General features: G+C 34.2%; 2 pseudogenes; both read right to left on the bottom strand.

Moving 5' to 3' along the window:
- Positions 1–4,491: 4,491 nt before the first annotated feature.
- Positions 4,492–5,220, bottom strand: LOC149169844 (putative E3 ubiquitin-protein ligase ARI8 pseudogene; annotated as a pseudogene).
- A 217-nt stretch (positions 5,221–5,437) lies between these two features.
- LOC149169843 (putative E3 ubiquitin-protein ligase ARI8 pseudogene) lies at positions 5,438–6,136 on the bottom strand (annotated as a pseudogene).
- Between the last annotated feature and the right edge of the window lie 9,715 nt (positions 6,137–15,851).

Below are 15,851 nucleotides of genomic sequence, written 5' to 3'. Positions count from 1 at the left end.
AAGGGAATAAAGTGATAAACTTAAAACCCCTCATGAGTTATACCAGCGTTGAGCAATGAAAAAACTAAAAACAACGATTATTAGTATTTGTTACCAAAGTGAAATTCCTGCCAGACGTATTGCAACAACAACGATGGAATCCCAAATAAAAGACTCCATGCATAAAAATTATCTCATTGTGAGAAAGGACCAAAAGTGAAATTCCTTCCAGAGGTATTGTCGTGGTAGTGATATATTCTCAAATAAACGAGACTATAAAAATTTATTACATATTTGAATATTTCACATCAGTGAGAGATTAAATTCCAAAACGGAGGTGAGAACTAAGCTAAGTTTACGAGGTATTTAGATATGACAAGATTTGTGTTTTTGGTGGACTATGGTGATCATGGTTTACCATGATTGATTTTCATATTGAAACACTATTTATCACAATATGACATTGGATCATGGTTGAGGATGGTTGACAATGATTGACCATGATTGATTTTCATATTGGGACAATCTTTGTTATAATGTGACGTTGGACAATGGTTGACCATGATTAAGGGATCATAAATCCAAGGGAATAATATTAAACCCGAAAAATAAACATGGTTGACTATGATTTACTCTGGTTAATTTTCATATTCAAACAATCTTTGTCACAATGCAATGTTGGACTATGGTTGATTTTGATATTGAGACAATCTTTATCACAATGTCACATTGGACCATAGTAGACCATGGTTGATATTCATATTAAGACAATCTTTGTCACAATGCAACTTTTGACCACAGTTGACCATTATTGAATTTCATATTGAGACAATTTTTGTCACAATTACAACACTGGACAGTAACTAATTTTCTTATTGACAAAATCTTTGTCCCTATATGACGTTGGACCATGGTTAAACCATAAGTATAAATCCAAAAAATTTATATTAAACCAAAAAAATTATATTGTAAACCCTATGAATAATATTATTAATTATGAACTAAATAATTAAATATAAATTAATAATAATAATAATAATAATTAAACTTAATTAATTAAAAAATGTTAATAATTAATTATAATTATTAATTAATTAAACTATCTTTAACACTATTTGATTTTCAACCATACTTGATCATGAATATAAACTCAAAAAAATTATATTAAACTCAAAATTAATATTGTAAATATTATTAATAATTAATAATTAATAAATATCAACTAAATAATTAATTATTATTAATAATTCATAATATTATTAAAAATAATAATAATAATCATTATTAATATTATTAATTAAACTTAGTTTCATTAAAAGACTATTAATATTAAGAGACGACAAGATAAGTCTTACATGCATATTAAGTGACTCTAGTATGTTTAGATTGTAGGTTTGAATATCCCGCTAATATAATAGTAGACAATATACATGAAGGAATTCAAACAGATAACTTCATGATGTTGTTATGAAAGCAGAAGCCATATGGTTAATGGAGATATTAATATTTAGTTTGGATTTAGTTTTTCAGTTTAGTTGTTTTAGATTAATTTTTTGTAAAATTAGATAAGAATTTCTCAAAATGGTAAGTTTTAATTATATCATTTTTAGATAATTAAAATATTAAATTGTTTAACAACCAAAGATTATTAAAATGTAAAGCATTTACACCAATTTGTAAAAGCTAATCCCAAGGGATAAGTTATCAAACATGAAAATCTGGAGCCTAATTGTAATGGTTGAAGTGAGTTGTCAAGGTTGAATTATAATAGGAGTTTTTGGTAGAGGTGGAGTAATTGTCCAGAAGGTTAAAAATTTGGGTAAAAGAATTTCAAAATACTGTAGAGGTAGTGTTAGAATCATGTTTTTGATGGAAGAAATAGATTCAACATCATCATAAATTCCTAAAGCACCTAAAATTATGAAATTTAACAATTTTTACTTGAATTTACAGAAATCTCTACCAGATTTTTTTTAAAATATGATAAAAATTTCCATAACTTTCAAGCAAAAAAACAGTCTCGTTAAACTACCCCACTACCCACTGTAATAAGTGCAGTCAAGCATTAGTATTAAGGAAGAGAAAATAACCAGAAAGCAGCATACTAACATCTATGTACTTGAAATATTCATAGCTGCTAATAATAAAAATATTTGTTTACAAACAATTACCACACAACATTGGGCAATTATAGTTACAGTGAAATTGTATATATGATAGTTTATTTCTCATTTTTAACAAAGTTTTTTAAGTTCTTTTAAATTTATATTTTCAATAACTTCAATTTTAAAAAGTAACTTCAACTATTTTAAAATGGATTTAAAATATAACTTCAATTATTTGGATTATGTTTTTATAGAGCAAAATTTTCAAATTAAAATATTAGTAATTTCTAACAGGATTCTTAACCTACTTTAAAAAATCACTAATCACTGATAAATTAAGTCAAGATTAAGCGACCTACAATGAATCCAATCAAGGCAAGAACCAAAGAGGAAATTCCAGGATATCAACGTGACAGCGATGCAGGACCTAATTTGGCTAACTTGTTTAAGTTTCCAGGGGGGTGTTATTGCAAAAGATAGACTTTTTATTTCAGATTTTGGAATATTTCATCAATATGATGCACAGGAATGAAATTAATTTTGAATTTTTCTATATATATCACAATTTCAAAATATTTTAAAATCTATAATGCAGAATGAAACCGACCGTCGATTCACAGAAACCGCCACTTAACACAAACGCTCCACTCATCTCCTTCCTCTTTAACTTCAAACTATCAGCGAAATATTGTAATGGAAAGTGAAAAAAAAAAACCAACAAAAAAATTAAAGAATAAACTAGTTTCACTTACTTCGATTAAAAAAATAACTTAAAAAAGCAAAATAAATATTGTGAATGTGAATGTGCATGTATTTCTTTCTATTATATATGATTAGTTTAGAGAGGAGATCATTATTAAAAAAATTATTTTAGTAAGTTATAAGTTGGACTTCTTAAGTATGATATCGAAATAACAAATCGGACTTCGTTTTATGTCTCAGTTATCGAGTGGACTGTGTAAGTTTCATAACGAAATCACAAACTCGAGTTAGTTTTATATCTAAAGTTGAAAAAAAAAACATTTTATTCTCTATTATATTTTGTTTTATAGTTGCATATAGTCACTGAAAGTAAAAAGTTAGAGATAAAAACATAAAATAATATTAGGTATAGAGTAGTCTTACTTCAGGAAAAAAAACTTTATTTTTCATTATTATATTTTGTTTTATAGTTAAATAAAGTTATTAATGTAAAATGTTAGGTGATAAAAATATAAAATAAAATTAAGAATAGAGTAGTCTCACTTTCACAGTTTCTGTTTTAAGATTTTATTATAATTAATTTAATTGTCAAATCAGCAGTGAGAAAATTTATGATAATTAATTTAATTGTCAAATCAGCAGTGAGAAAATTTATTATAATTAATTTAATTTTCAAATCAGCAGTGAGGATAGTCATCATTGACAGAAAAACTTATCATAACTAATTTAATTGTCCAACCAACACTAAGAAAACTTATCATAATTAATTTAATTGTCAAATCAGTAGTGAGGATAGTCATCATTGACGTCGATCCACGAATGCACACTAAATCATCACTTTTATTCAAGGAAAACTAAGCAGACTAGATTTACCTAGTTGGTGGTTCCTAAGGGAGAAGCCCTTCACTCATGCCAGATGTCTTTGAGTCTTGAACTATTAACCTAGGCTCTTAGCCTTATAGAAGTAGTTTTAGAGCATACTCCAAAACCAATATTTGATTAATTTAAACAAAAAAAAATCAATATTAAAAAAAATATTTCCTAATATAAATTTAAATTATTGTCCAAAAAAATTAATTATTAGATAAAACCAAATTTATATTAAAAAAAATTAATTATTGCATAAAACGAAATTAGTATTCCTAATAAAAACATTTTAAAAAAATTAATTATTATATAAAATCAAATTAATATAAAAAATTATACGGATTGATTCTCAACATAATTGGTTTAAATTTACCAATATGATTTCTTCCGAAAATATCTGATAATCAAAATATAGATGGCAAAAATTTAAATTTAAATATTCTTAAAAATATTCTTCTAAAAGTAACTAATAATTATTACATAAGACCAACTAATGATTACATAAATCCACTTCAGTATTACATATATCCAATGACTATTTATAACAAATTCTGAAATATTCTCCAAATGTACAATCACATAAGAAATACTGCAATGGCTCACGAACTTGTCATAGGGTATAGGGCATTAAATGCCCTTAAGTCAATAACAACAGTCTGCATACTCTTTAAATCAATAACACACCATTGTTATTTTTTATTTATCAACTCACCGCACGCGTGTTTTATCCGGTTAAGAAACATACAGCTAAACAAGCATTCAATGCCCTATGACAAGCTCGTTAGCCATTGCCTAAGAAATACACCTAGCAACTATGTCAGATTACATAAGAATGCCCCTAAGGATTATGTACTTCCGACAGTCCGCTTTCAAAGGCCTGAATTAGCTTTTCAAAATGGCCAGCGGTGGCCTTTGTCAATCCTTCAAGTTTTTTATAGAAGTCATCGAAATCCTTCCAAGTTGTATGGATGTCGCTTGTCTCAATCTCAGCTTCAGCTTTACGCAGACCCTCCATCTGATGTTGGAGTTCATGTTCAGCACATTGATGAAGCCGTTCTAAACTGTTCTCAGCCTCCCCTTGAAGGAATTCGAAAAAGATTTGCTTTTGTTTAAGCCCATCACCATCATTATCAAGCTGCGACGGAAGATAATGACCGTACGCATATGTCCATTTCAGCATACGCCTGCATTCAACTATTTGTACCCATGCATCTACCACATATTTGAATCCTGCCCTGCGAGATTGACTCGCGCTCAGCACACGACTATCAACTAATTCTTTAAGCTCCACCACTCGCACACGCTGCAGATCAGAGAAAGCCTTTTCCTGAGACTTGCCATGTGCCTTCCATCTCTCAAGATAAAATACAAATCTATCTGACGACATTTTAGCAGTCACTTTCATCACATCTTCGGAGAAAGATCGGGAATTATCTCCTTTTGATCCTTCTATTCCTTCCGCTGGACTATACTGGTTGCAAGCAACCGAAGCGCCATAGCCATGCACTTCCCAATCGCGAAGGCATATCCAACAGAATTGAAACCGACAGGGTGCTAAACATGTCATACGCATACACCCATAACTCTTCTGGATTGGTCGTTTACACTTGGGACACGGCTTAGAATTACCAATTATCCAAAGCAAGTTCTGTGATTCACCTTCATGAATCACAGAAACCCACTTTTTGACAGTGTCACAGTCTATTGGACGATGACATTCCTCTAAACAGTTCCAGCAAAATTTATAGGAGCAATTGCACACAACCTCCGGACAGGCATCAACGTCAATCACAACCAGGAGCTGGGCACCATTTAACCCTTGTGTTTTGTTCAACATATGACCTCACAACATATGTTGTATACTTGCTAGTGTCTTCCTCAGATAACCCCAAAGAAAAAACCATATCTGCATCCACAACAGCACCACATCGTGGATCTATATTTGGACATCGTAAGTTGAGACATCCTGCACCGTCGTTATTTATTGAGGTATGAATATAAAGTCTCCAACAATCTTTGCAAAAGCTATGGCCACAATACTTGAGTTCCCTCATGTCTCCCGTATCGTAATCATCAAAACATATTGCACAGGTAATTAACCCCTCCCTTTTTTCTTCTTGGTTTATGTTGTGCTGCAACAATAACCCCACAGCGTTTCTCACTTTCTCCTCATCTGCAAACCATTGATCGTACACAGTATTAATATCCCAATAGAAGTGACGCAAAAGAATGGCTGCCTCAACTTCAGAGACAGAAAGCACACTACAAACGCTACCTATAGCGTTGTGCTGACACTCACAGATGTCCTTCAAACTCAAAACGGTGTAACTCATGCGTCTCTGGTTCGCATCGCTGGCTGCTATGTTCAGAATATTATAGTCCTCTTCTGATTCTGATTCTGATTCTGATTCTGATTCTTCTTCTTCGCCGGAGGTGTCATATGCATCATAATCATATACATTATAATCATCATCAAACTCCATTTTCATGAATGGGAACGTAAGCCTTTTCCTTTTCTGTGCCTGGCGGTATGGGATTAGGTGGAGATCAGAAGCCGAGTTTTTTCCTTTTTCCCTACCTGGCTATATCCGCCAATAGTCTCCGAAATATATAGAGAACACCTCGGCGCTTCACTTATTTTTACTAAATAAGACCCGGCCCTGCATTGTACGCTTACCAAAATTAGGAGGGAGTACGAAGAGACACAGTCCGTTGAAAGATGATTAGGACGGATGACGAAGAGACGCTGTCCGTTGAAACATGATCCTTCTGACCGTTGTCTGAGAGAATTGCACAATAATGTCAGGTTTGATATTTTTAACCTTGTCAATTTGCATGGATTTATTATTCACTTAATTAAAAAAAAATTGAGTGACTATTACTTGAGTTTAACTAGTTAGTATTTTGCATGCGACAGTTATTAATGCCAGAGTTATTAATTAGTCTTAATTGATTTCGAACTAGTCATTCAATTAATTAGTGTTAATTGATTTCGAACTCCACTTATTTGCAGTTATTTTTATTTTACAATATTTATATTAATTCTTAGTTTACTTTATTTTAGGATATTTTTAAATTTTGAGTTGAGTTTATTTTTAATAGGTTTGCTAATGAGTGAAAGTGTTTTTAGAGTATTATACATGTGAGAGTTATTAATTACTTTGATTTTTAACTTTATTTATTTCTAGTTTGTTTTATTTTATGATATTTATTAATTTTGGGTCTTATATTCTAGTTTTTTTAGTTTTGACTTGTTTGCCAATTAGTGAAAGTGCTTTTGAGTTCATGTACATATTTAATTCTAGTTGTTTGGTCTCACGGAGAGTTTATATATTGTTTTAATGTTCAATCTTTTTTCTTGTTTTCCAAATAGTCATATTTTGTTATACTTAGATCTTATGTTTGTGTTTAAAATGCAATACCTTATTGTTACCTACTATGCTTTGTAACATTTGATTGATCATGAATAATAGTTTAAGGGTGAGTGAAAGCTAATGATGTACTTTATGATGATGTGTTAATAAATAATCTATTAATCTGAAGGGATGATTGGAGGTACTTTCACAATCAATTTTGTTATGGTGTAAAAAGATAAATTGTAGGAAAATAAATTAGCTTTTCTAGCATACAAGATTTATTAAGGGGAAATTCTAAACATGAAAAAATATTTCAAAGTGTACAAACATGTGCAAATGTTCTAGTCTTTAATATGCAAACCATAAAATGTTTCATTGTGATCTTTAATGTGGGTGGATTGAAAGAATGTTCGTGAACTTGTTTCCGTTTCCCATATGCTTGATCACTAAATGAAATTGCTATAAAACCCCCATTCGCTTGTAATCCATGGTGACGTGGGTGGATTGAAAGCATGTTGGTGAACTTGTTTCCGTTTCCCTTATACTTGATCACTAAATGAAATGCTATTTAAACCGTATTCACATGTAATCCATGGTTTGTTGTAACTTACTTTGGGACTACAAATTGTAGTGGTTGGTAATATATGAAGATTACTATCTTCTTTCCCATCAGGTAGTGTTTCCACTTATTTACAACTTGGACCAAGGCATAGAGCTCCTTGTCGTAGATAAGGTAATTAAGAACTTCCCCATGAAATACTTCAGAATCGTAGTGTACGTGCCTTCCTCTCTGTATAAAGACCACTCCCATAGCATACCCACTCACATCTGTCTTCACTTCAAAAGACTACTAAAATTTAAATAATGTGAGAATTGATGTTTGTTTGATCTTCTCATTTAACTCCTCAAAAGACCTATACTAACAACTTCCCCACTGGAAACTCTTACCACTCATTTTATGGTGTGGAGTGGTGTAGGTACTAGTGAAAATGAGGCCATGAATTTTCTAAGTTATTGTGCTACTACAATGAAACTCCTAACCTCAGAAATATTAGTGGGCACCAACCACTTCATGATGGACTCCATCTTGGTAGGATCTATCTTCGGCTCTCCCCTACCTCTCACATATCCTAGCTACACCAAATACTACTGTGCAAACACACATTTCTTGATATTTTCCAGGAGCTTGAGCTTCCCTAATGTATATATCACCCACATCAAATGTGAGATGTGCTCCTCCTAGGTAGCATTGTATACTAGTATATCATTCAAATATATAATAAAAAATGAATCTATAAAAGGGCATAGTATATCATTCTTTGAATTCAAACTTCTATGATCCATAATATTTATGACAACATCTTTCGGTAAAAATCACAACAGCTTTCCCTTCCTTGGTCAAATCATAGTATTAAAAATTATGGTATTAAGTCAAACTAATTGTTATATTGTAATGACTAGTTAGCTTCTCTCTTCATCTATTTATTCCATTGCCTAGATCTGGTTCCCCATTTTGTCCTGAAGATGAATCACACTAGTTGGTTTGAAACACTTCGACGAGATTGTCTCCTATGTGATTTTTACCGAAAGATGTTCTCATAAATATATCATCCATTAACCTCATGAATGTAACAAGTGTATTGCATAGGCAAAAAAACATAACTAACCACTCATACAAACCTTTCCTTGGTTTGAAGGTGGTCTTCTAGGTATCTTCTTCTCTGTTTGAACTTGGTGATAACCTGACTTTAACTCCAACTTGGTGAAGTATTTTTCTTGTTACAAATAATCCAATAGATCATCTATCTAGTTCAGGGGGTGCCTATTCCTTAGCATAATATTGTTTATTGTCCTATAATCAATATACACCTGCCAAGTCTCATTCTTATTTGACACTATGATGACGGGTGAACCACATAGTGAGGTACTAGGTCAAATGACACCCTATTCTAGTATTTGTTGCAACTACTTATTTACCTCACTTTCTTCTATAATATATTGTCTCTACAACCTAATGTTTCATTGGCACTAGAGAGTTTAAAAATAGCTGGATCTCATGTTCCACTTCCCTTTTGGGTGTTAGCCCTTTAGGATTCTAGAACACAACCTTGTATTCCTGTAAGAGCTATTCAAATTATTGTTCTTGTTCCTTAGTACAACCCTTTAGGGATGACTTAGCCTTCATGGACTTTTCTACATATTGATTTTCTCTTAAAAACAACAAAACATACTTCTTTCTAGAAATGATCAACTTTTTAGATTGGTCCTTGTGTGCATTGATAATGAAGGATTTTTTGTCCATGATGATGTGGCATTGGTTGAATATTTGATGAATATTGAATCTTGCATGTACTATAGGGACTCAAAACAGAACTCCACATACATCAAGTGAAATTACATCCAATTCTAACTCTTTAATTAAGTGAGAATTAATAGAAAAATTTATTATGTAGTATTTTGTTACCCTTATCTATGTCTCCTCATTGAACCTTCAAAATCAATGTGGGACAGGATGGTCCTGAGTCTCATGTCCCAGTTTCTTGACCATATGTATCATTGTAATATTTTCCTCTAATCCTAAGTCGAGTAGAGCATTAGTTTTTGTCTTCTTGAACTATATCTTTATATGGAAGAATCTATCCATTTCATTCTATTCTTGTTGCTCAAGGCTACTCATATTCACCACTTTCTACATTGATGCACAAACAATCTTCTAATTCATGTCCAAGCTACTTCCCACTTAATTATTTGACCCTATGGCCATAAAAATTTTCTTCTTACCATATTTCATTTGATTATTTGGGTTGAGCTTTGGATGAAACTTGCAACACTTCTCCTTTGTATATCCATAAATATTATAGTGGTTTCACTAGTTATTGATATCTTTGAGCTAGTGTGCTATGGCTTCTATCATTTTTATCTTTCAGTTTTCCATCTTCTTCCCCTCCTTGGAATATTCATGGCGCTCCTTCTGCTTTAACCAACCTTATTTCCCTTTCTTCTAGCCTATGTTGTTTAGGTACTGTGTCTGTACACAAGCCTCATACACCATTATAGATTTTAACATCATCACTTGCTTCTACAAATGGCTATGAAGACCCCATAGATACTTGAGAAGCACATCTAGGTTCATTGGGGAGATAACCAACATAATTTCCATCTTCCTAAATTCGATGGTTTTCATCTATACACTTTTCCCCTATGTGAGATTAGCTTTGAAAACCTTAGCCATGAAATCATTACTGAATTGATCAAAGTACTTCAAATTTTTTAATTTCATCTTTAGAAAACAAATTGAGACCAACAATTTGTACAGAGGGACCCGATATTTTTATCTTTAGTTCAACCTCTTTTAGCCAAACTTTTTTGGATACACTAAACAAAGATGGAACAGGATAAACTTCTTTAGAGCTCAAAACTGGCGGGTCCAACTTTCTGGATCTTCAACCTTTTCATGTTCTACACTATTAGATTCAAGGGATCTACAGTCTACTTCAAATACAAATCATCTATCGATATTTGAGAATGATCTTAAGAAATTGGCCATGTTGAACTTTTACAATCTATTTCAGAGATTGACTGAAGCAGCTTTTATCTACACAACACTTGTATTACAAATGCTTTTCGAAGGCTTCCTGGCTAACTTTAGACTCTGTCTATAGAATGTTTCGTGTCCAAGGAGTGAGCTATGGCTCTGATACCAGGGTAGATAGGATAAACAGATAAACGAAGAGGCAATAGGGTAGCGTGCAGAACTATAGCAACACTGTAGCAGGCTTTACTAGACTGAGCACAAATTATAGAACCACATAACTGGAGACTAAGAACATCACAACAATAGAAAGCCTTGGTATTGAAACTTACTTATGATCCAAATCGAAGACTATTAAACAACAGATTTGAAGCGGGTTACTTCTCCTCAACCGAAAATGCACACGAAACTATGACCTCTCTCCACGGGTCTTCAAACGCCTTCTCCATACAGTTCCAAGTTCTTTTGGATGACAAAAGTTGTCCTCAGATAGGTGGCCCAATAGGCTTCGATATTAATAAAGACAAGCAAAATACATAAGGCTTATTACAACATGAGATCTCAGAGTTCTCTGTCAAGCGATGTCTTGAACATCTGCTGATCTCTCTTTTTATAGACTCTCTAACTCTACACCTCTAAACTACAATGAAAAAACAGAAATAATTGAGGGTCCTTTCGACATATTTTCACCGATGGTGTCTACTCAACTTTTCTGGTACATATATACAAAAGATTCTACCATGATCCTTTCGGACTTCTATTTGAATCATAGTTATTATCAAAATCAAATTCTTCTGAAGAATCATGTGCTGGCCTGGACTCATCGAGCATCTTTTGGTAGTGATGTTCAATCAACTTAGAGTACTCTTTCTCCCAATCTATATCTGCTGGGTCCTAGGCATCCAAATGTTCAATCAACTTAGAGTACTCTTTCTCACAAAGAATCCTGCTAATTTAGTCTATTTTTTCTCTATTTTCTATTATTGTTTGAAACTAGGATAATCATGAGATGTTGTGTGTAGTGGAGAATATTTTTCTTCCCTCAAGTGATCCAAACTTACGTAGGAACACTACAAAATACAAATATACATATAAACACAAAGATGAAGGAGAAATAAAATTTCATTTCATTAATATCAAATAACTGAAATATGCTTACATACATAAATGGAAATAAACTAGCTCAGACGATGGCAGCTTATCTTTGAGAAGAGATGTGGTGGCTACATGCCTATGAACTATGTTACAATGAGGTTGAAAGGCCTATTTGTTATTGAGAAATAATGGAAAACCTTAAACATCCAAAAACTTAACCCTAGGAGATGAAGTTCCAAAAATGTGGGCCCCATTTGGGTAAATTGGTACATCAACTTACTGGGGTCGTAACTTTGGCATATGATCTCTGTTTCGCTATCATAATACCTTGTTTCAAAGATCTCAAACAGTAGGCCCAAAAAAAAATAGATAACTAGTTTGGGACTTTTTTAGTTCCTCTGTTTTCCCTTAAAGCATCTTTTAGCCCTAAAAAATGATCCAGAAGTTTAGGACCTGAAAAACTACAAAAAATAGAAATTTATGCTACAATTATGGAAAATAAAAAGGAACAACAGTGATGGTCCAAGTGGAATAGGAAAGTGGCCACCATTTTGCACCTGGATCAATATCCCCCCCTTAGGAAGCAATGGTCCCCATTGCATTGAGTGCCTCCATGAGATGGGGAAACTTCTACTGAACTTTGTCCCTGGTAAGCCACTTGCCTTGGTACAGGAGTTGGCCAGCTTTGACAACCTAATACAGTTGGATCTTCTGCTGGCGAGTGTTCTTGATCTATGTGTCCATGATACGATCAGTTGTGGCCTGTTCCATGTAGTCTGGGCTTAACTCTATTGGTGTGAATTGTCCTACAATGTCTGATGTGTCCAGTGATGGTGGAAAGTATGGCCGAACGAAGTCCACATTGAACACTGGGTGCAAGCCAAGCAATGGTGTAATTTTTATCCCAAAATCATTGTCACCTATAACCTTAGAGATTGTGTAAGGCCCATATCAAAGCAGGAGAAGCTTGCAGTGGGGCTCAGCGAGGCGCTCCTTCTACAAATGTAACAAAACTTTGTCGCCCACCTAGAACTTGTGTGGAACCCAATGTTGATCATGATGTTGCTTGTACTTAGAATTAGCTCTATATAACATGTCATGGACTACTAGTGGATGTCGTGAATGTGCTCAATGAAGTAGTTAGCCTTGTCAGCTTTAGACTGGACATGAGATGAATCTTCCTAAGTAGTTGCAAATGGTATGGCCACATCAATGGGACATAGTGGCTTGGATCCTAACCCCACCTGAAAGGGGTTGTGGCTAGTTGACCTATGGAGAGCTATGTTGTAGTTGTGTTGGACATAGGGGAGCCTTTCATCCCATGTGAGTCGATTCTTTGAGTTATACATGCACATAATGTGTACGATCATCATGTTGATGACCTCTCTTTGGCCATTAGTTTGGGGGTGGAAAGTCGTGGACTTAGTGAGCTTGGAATCCGACATCAATTAGAGACTTTCCCAAAATGTACTTAGGAACCTGATGTCTTGATTAGAGATAATGGAATGTGGGATCCACAAATGTATCCACACTCATTCAAAGAAGAGCTTAGCAGTGGCTTTTGTTGTGATACTCTTCTTGCAGGCTTCCAGAATTTCCATCTTAGAGAATCTGTTGATGACCACGAAAACATAGTCGTTTCCATGCTTAGTAGAAGGAAGGCCCGACATGCAATCCATGGAAATGGATTCCCAAGGTCGACTAGGAGTAGGTAAAGAAGTATATAGGTATTTTTTCTTGATGGTAGGTTTAGAAGTGGTGTAGGAAGTGTAGGATTTGATGTATTTCCCAACATCCTATCGAATGTTTGGGTGATAAACATACTTCTACAACACTACCACTATTTTCTCTACCCTGAAATGTCTAGCAACTGGATAGTAGTGTGCCTCTGAAATCATCTTGGCACACTCACTTGAAGGAACATAGAGGTGTCCCAGGTGGAATAACATTGCGTCATAGAGGTGAAAATTTGGAACTTGCTTTCCTTCCAGGAGCGTCTAGTATGTGCTGTCGAATTCTGAATCACTCTTTTAAACGTGCATCCACCTCGCAGTTTCATGGCAACAAGAGTCAAGCACAGTGGTCAACATAATGAATAGTGTTTGGCTGAGGCATTTTGCAACATTGTTGGTTCTTCCCTTCTTCTACTTAATTTTCAAATGGAATTGTTGCACGTATGTGGTCCATTTCTAATGGCAATCATTCTACAACTTCCTTTGTGTCTATATGAACTGCAGGTGTTGGTGGTCTATGTGGATGATTATTTCCTTCCCCAAAATGTAATGCTTCCATTGTTAGTAGGCCTACACGATGGGATACATATCTTTGTCATTGGTGGGATACTTTTGGATTGTGTCTAAAAGTGTCTCACTGTGATATGACACTGGATGTACTTGCTAAATAAGAACAACACTAATAGCATAGTTAGAGGAATCTCTCTCAATCTCAAATGGTTGTTGCAGGTCTGTTAATGTTTTTGAAAATGCAACAAGATGATGGAGCTTAGTGGAAAGGAGTCGCCTTCACTAAGTGGGCCCGCAGGCTATTTTTACGCAAAGTCTATTTTTAGACTATGTCTATTTTTAGACATATGGATCATGGTCTATGAGTTGTAGGATGCTGTTTATGGATGATTGGTCATGTTGGGAAAAATAGATGGACTTCTATTTTTGGTTCACAACGGAGTGATCAAAGTCTATTTTTAGACTGCGAGGCTAAAAATAGAAACAATCAATATTATTAGCCCTTAGTAATATTTGGACTCTAAACATTATCTTATTCTCTTGGAGAACTTCAGTTTGAGCTACGGATGTGGCACATGCAGCTAATAGAAGGAATCACGTGATTTCTTATGTGTTAGTTGAGCTATTGCATGGAGGACTTCAGTTAGAACTCATGCATGTGAGTTCTATGGAGTTGGATGTGGAGTTGATGGAGTTGTGTTTAGTTTGACTTAGTTGAACTAGTTGTATTTAGTCTAACTAAAGAGTACACTAATGATGAGTGATGTGAATTAATTGTTAATTAATTCACTAATTATTAACTCATAAAGCAACTAAAGAATACATCAGTTAACTCAGTGCATGGACAGTTCAACAGAGACAGGTGTTAGAGGTAAGTGAAAGGGTGAGTTGTGACTATCAGTTGTGCATGATATTTTGCACATGCATGGGATTGAGTTATGCCAATGAAGACTGCGCAATGTGGGCCAATATCCAAGCAATTGTAGCTTGTGCTCACGTGATTTTGGATCAGCCAAGGTAAATAGGAGTTTGGATCAGCCATTCTCATTCATTCTCTTGCAGGATTGTGCAGTGGAGGCAGGCAAAGCAGCGGAGGAGATTTGAACCTGTGACTTGTTCGGATCTGAGCTAGTTTTGTGTGTAATAGGTAGAGATAGTACTGAGTACTTGCGAGGAGTATTGTACTATGTATTGTTACATGTTCTCAATCATTATAATATACAGATAGTGTGGGGTTTTCAGCTGTATGCTTTCGTCGGGTTACATACTGTGTTAATGTGCGCATGCGATTGATGTTTCATTATTTTTGATGCTGCTAAATTGATGATCAACGTAGAGGAGGTTATGTATTATGCATGTATTCTACAATAGTGTATAGTCGGTATAATCTCTATGAATAAGTGTTTAATTATTCAAAATTTCAACATGGTATCAGAGCAGGTTGATTTGTAGAAAATGTTCTACAGGATATCAAAGCGAACTGTTGATCATCAGATCTATTATTCTGAAAGTGTTTACATTTTATTTCTTCAGGCAAAGTCTGTAATCGAGCCAGGTAGCCTCTGGATTCATCCTTCTTTTGGAAGGTGAGATATCCAGTGAATGCCCATATAGTCAATCTCTGTACAAGAAATACTTTATTCTCATGAATTTTAGATCAGAAACGGTTGAGTTTTGAGTTGGTGGAATGGCGCTCAAGGATAAACTCAGAAACATCAAAGCTGAGAATGGAGATGCCACGGATTGTCCACAGAAGAATAAAAATAAGCAAGCTGTTGGATCTGCAGCGGGAGAGGCCTTAGCCTCGCAGATTGAGCTAGATTTTTCACTAGTATCATGCTTGGTATCAAGTGTGATGGGATCGGTATGGTTCTTGGATAGTGGTGCATCTTTTCACATGACAGGAGATTAAGATTTGAATTCTGATCTGGATGAGAAAGATCTTGGAGTGCACATCGAGATGAGCGATGAT

The sequence above is a fragment of the Pinus tabuliformis genome, chromosome 4_2 (genome assembly GCF_031772625.1).
Source record: "Pinus tabuliformis cultivar Carrire ecotype Pingquan chromosome 4_2, CPIR1, whole genome shotgun sequence".
Lineage (NCBI taxonomy): Eukaryota > Viridiplantae > Streptophyta > Pinopsida > Pinales > Pinaceae > Pinus > Pinus tabuliformis.
This window is presented reverse-complemented; position numbering and strand designations above follow the sequence as displayed.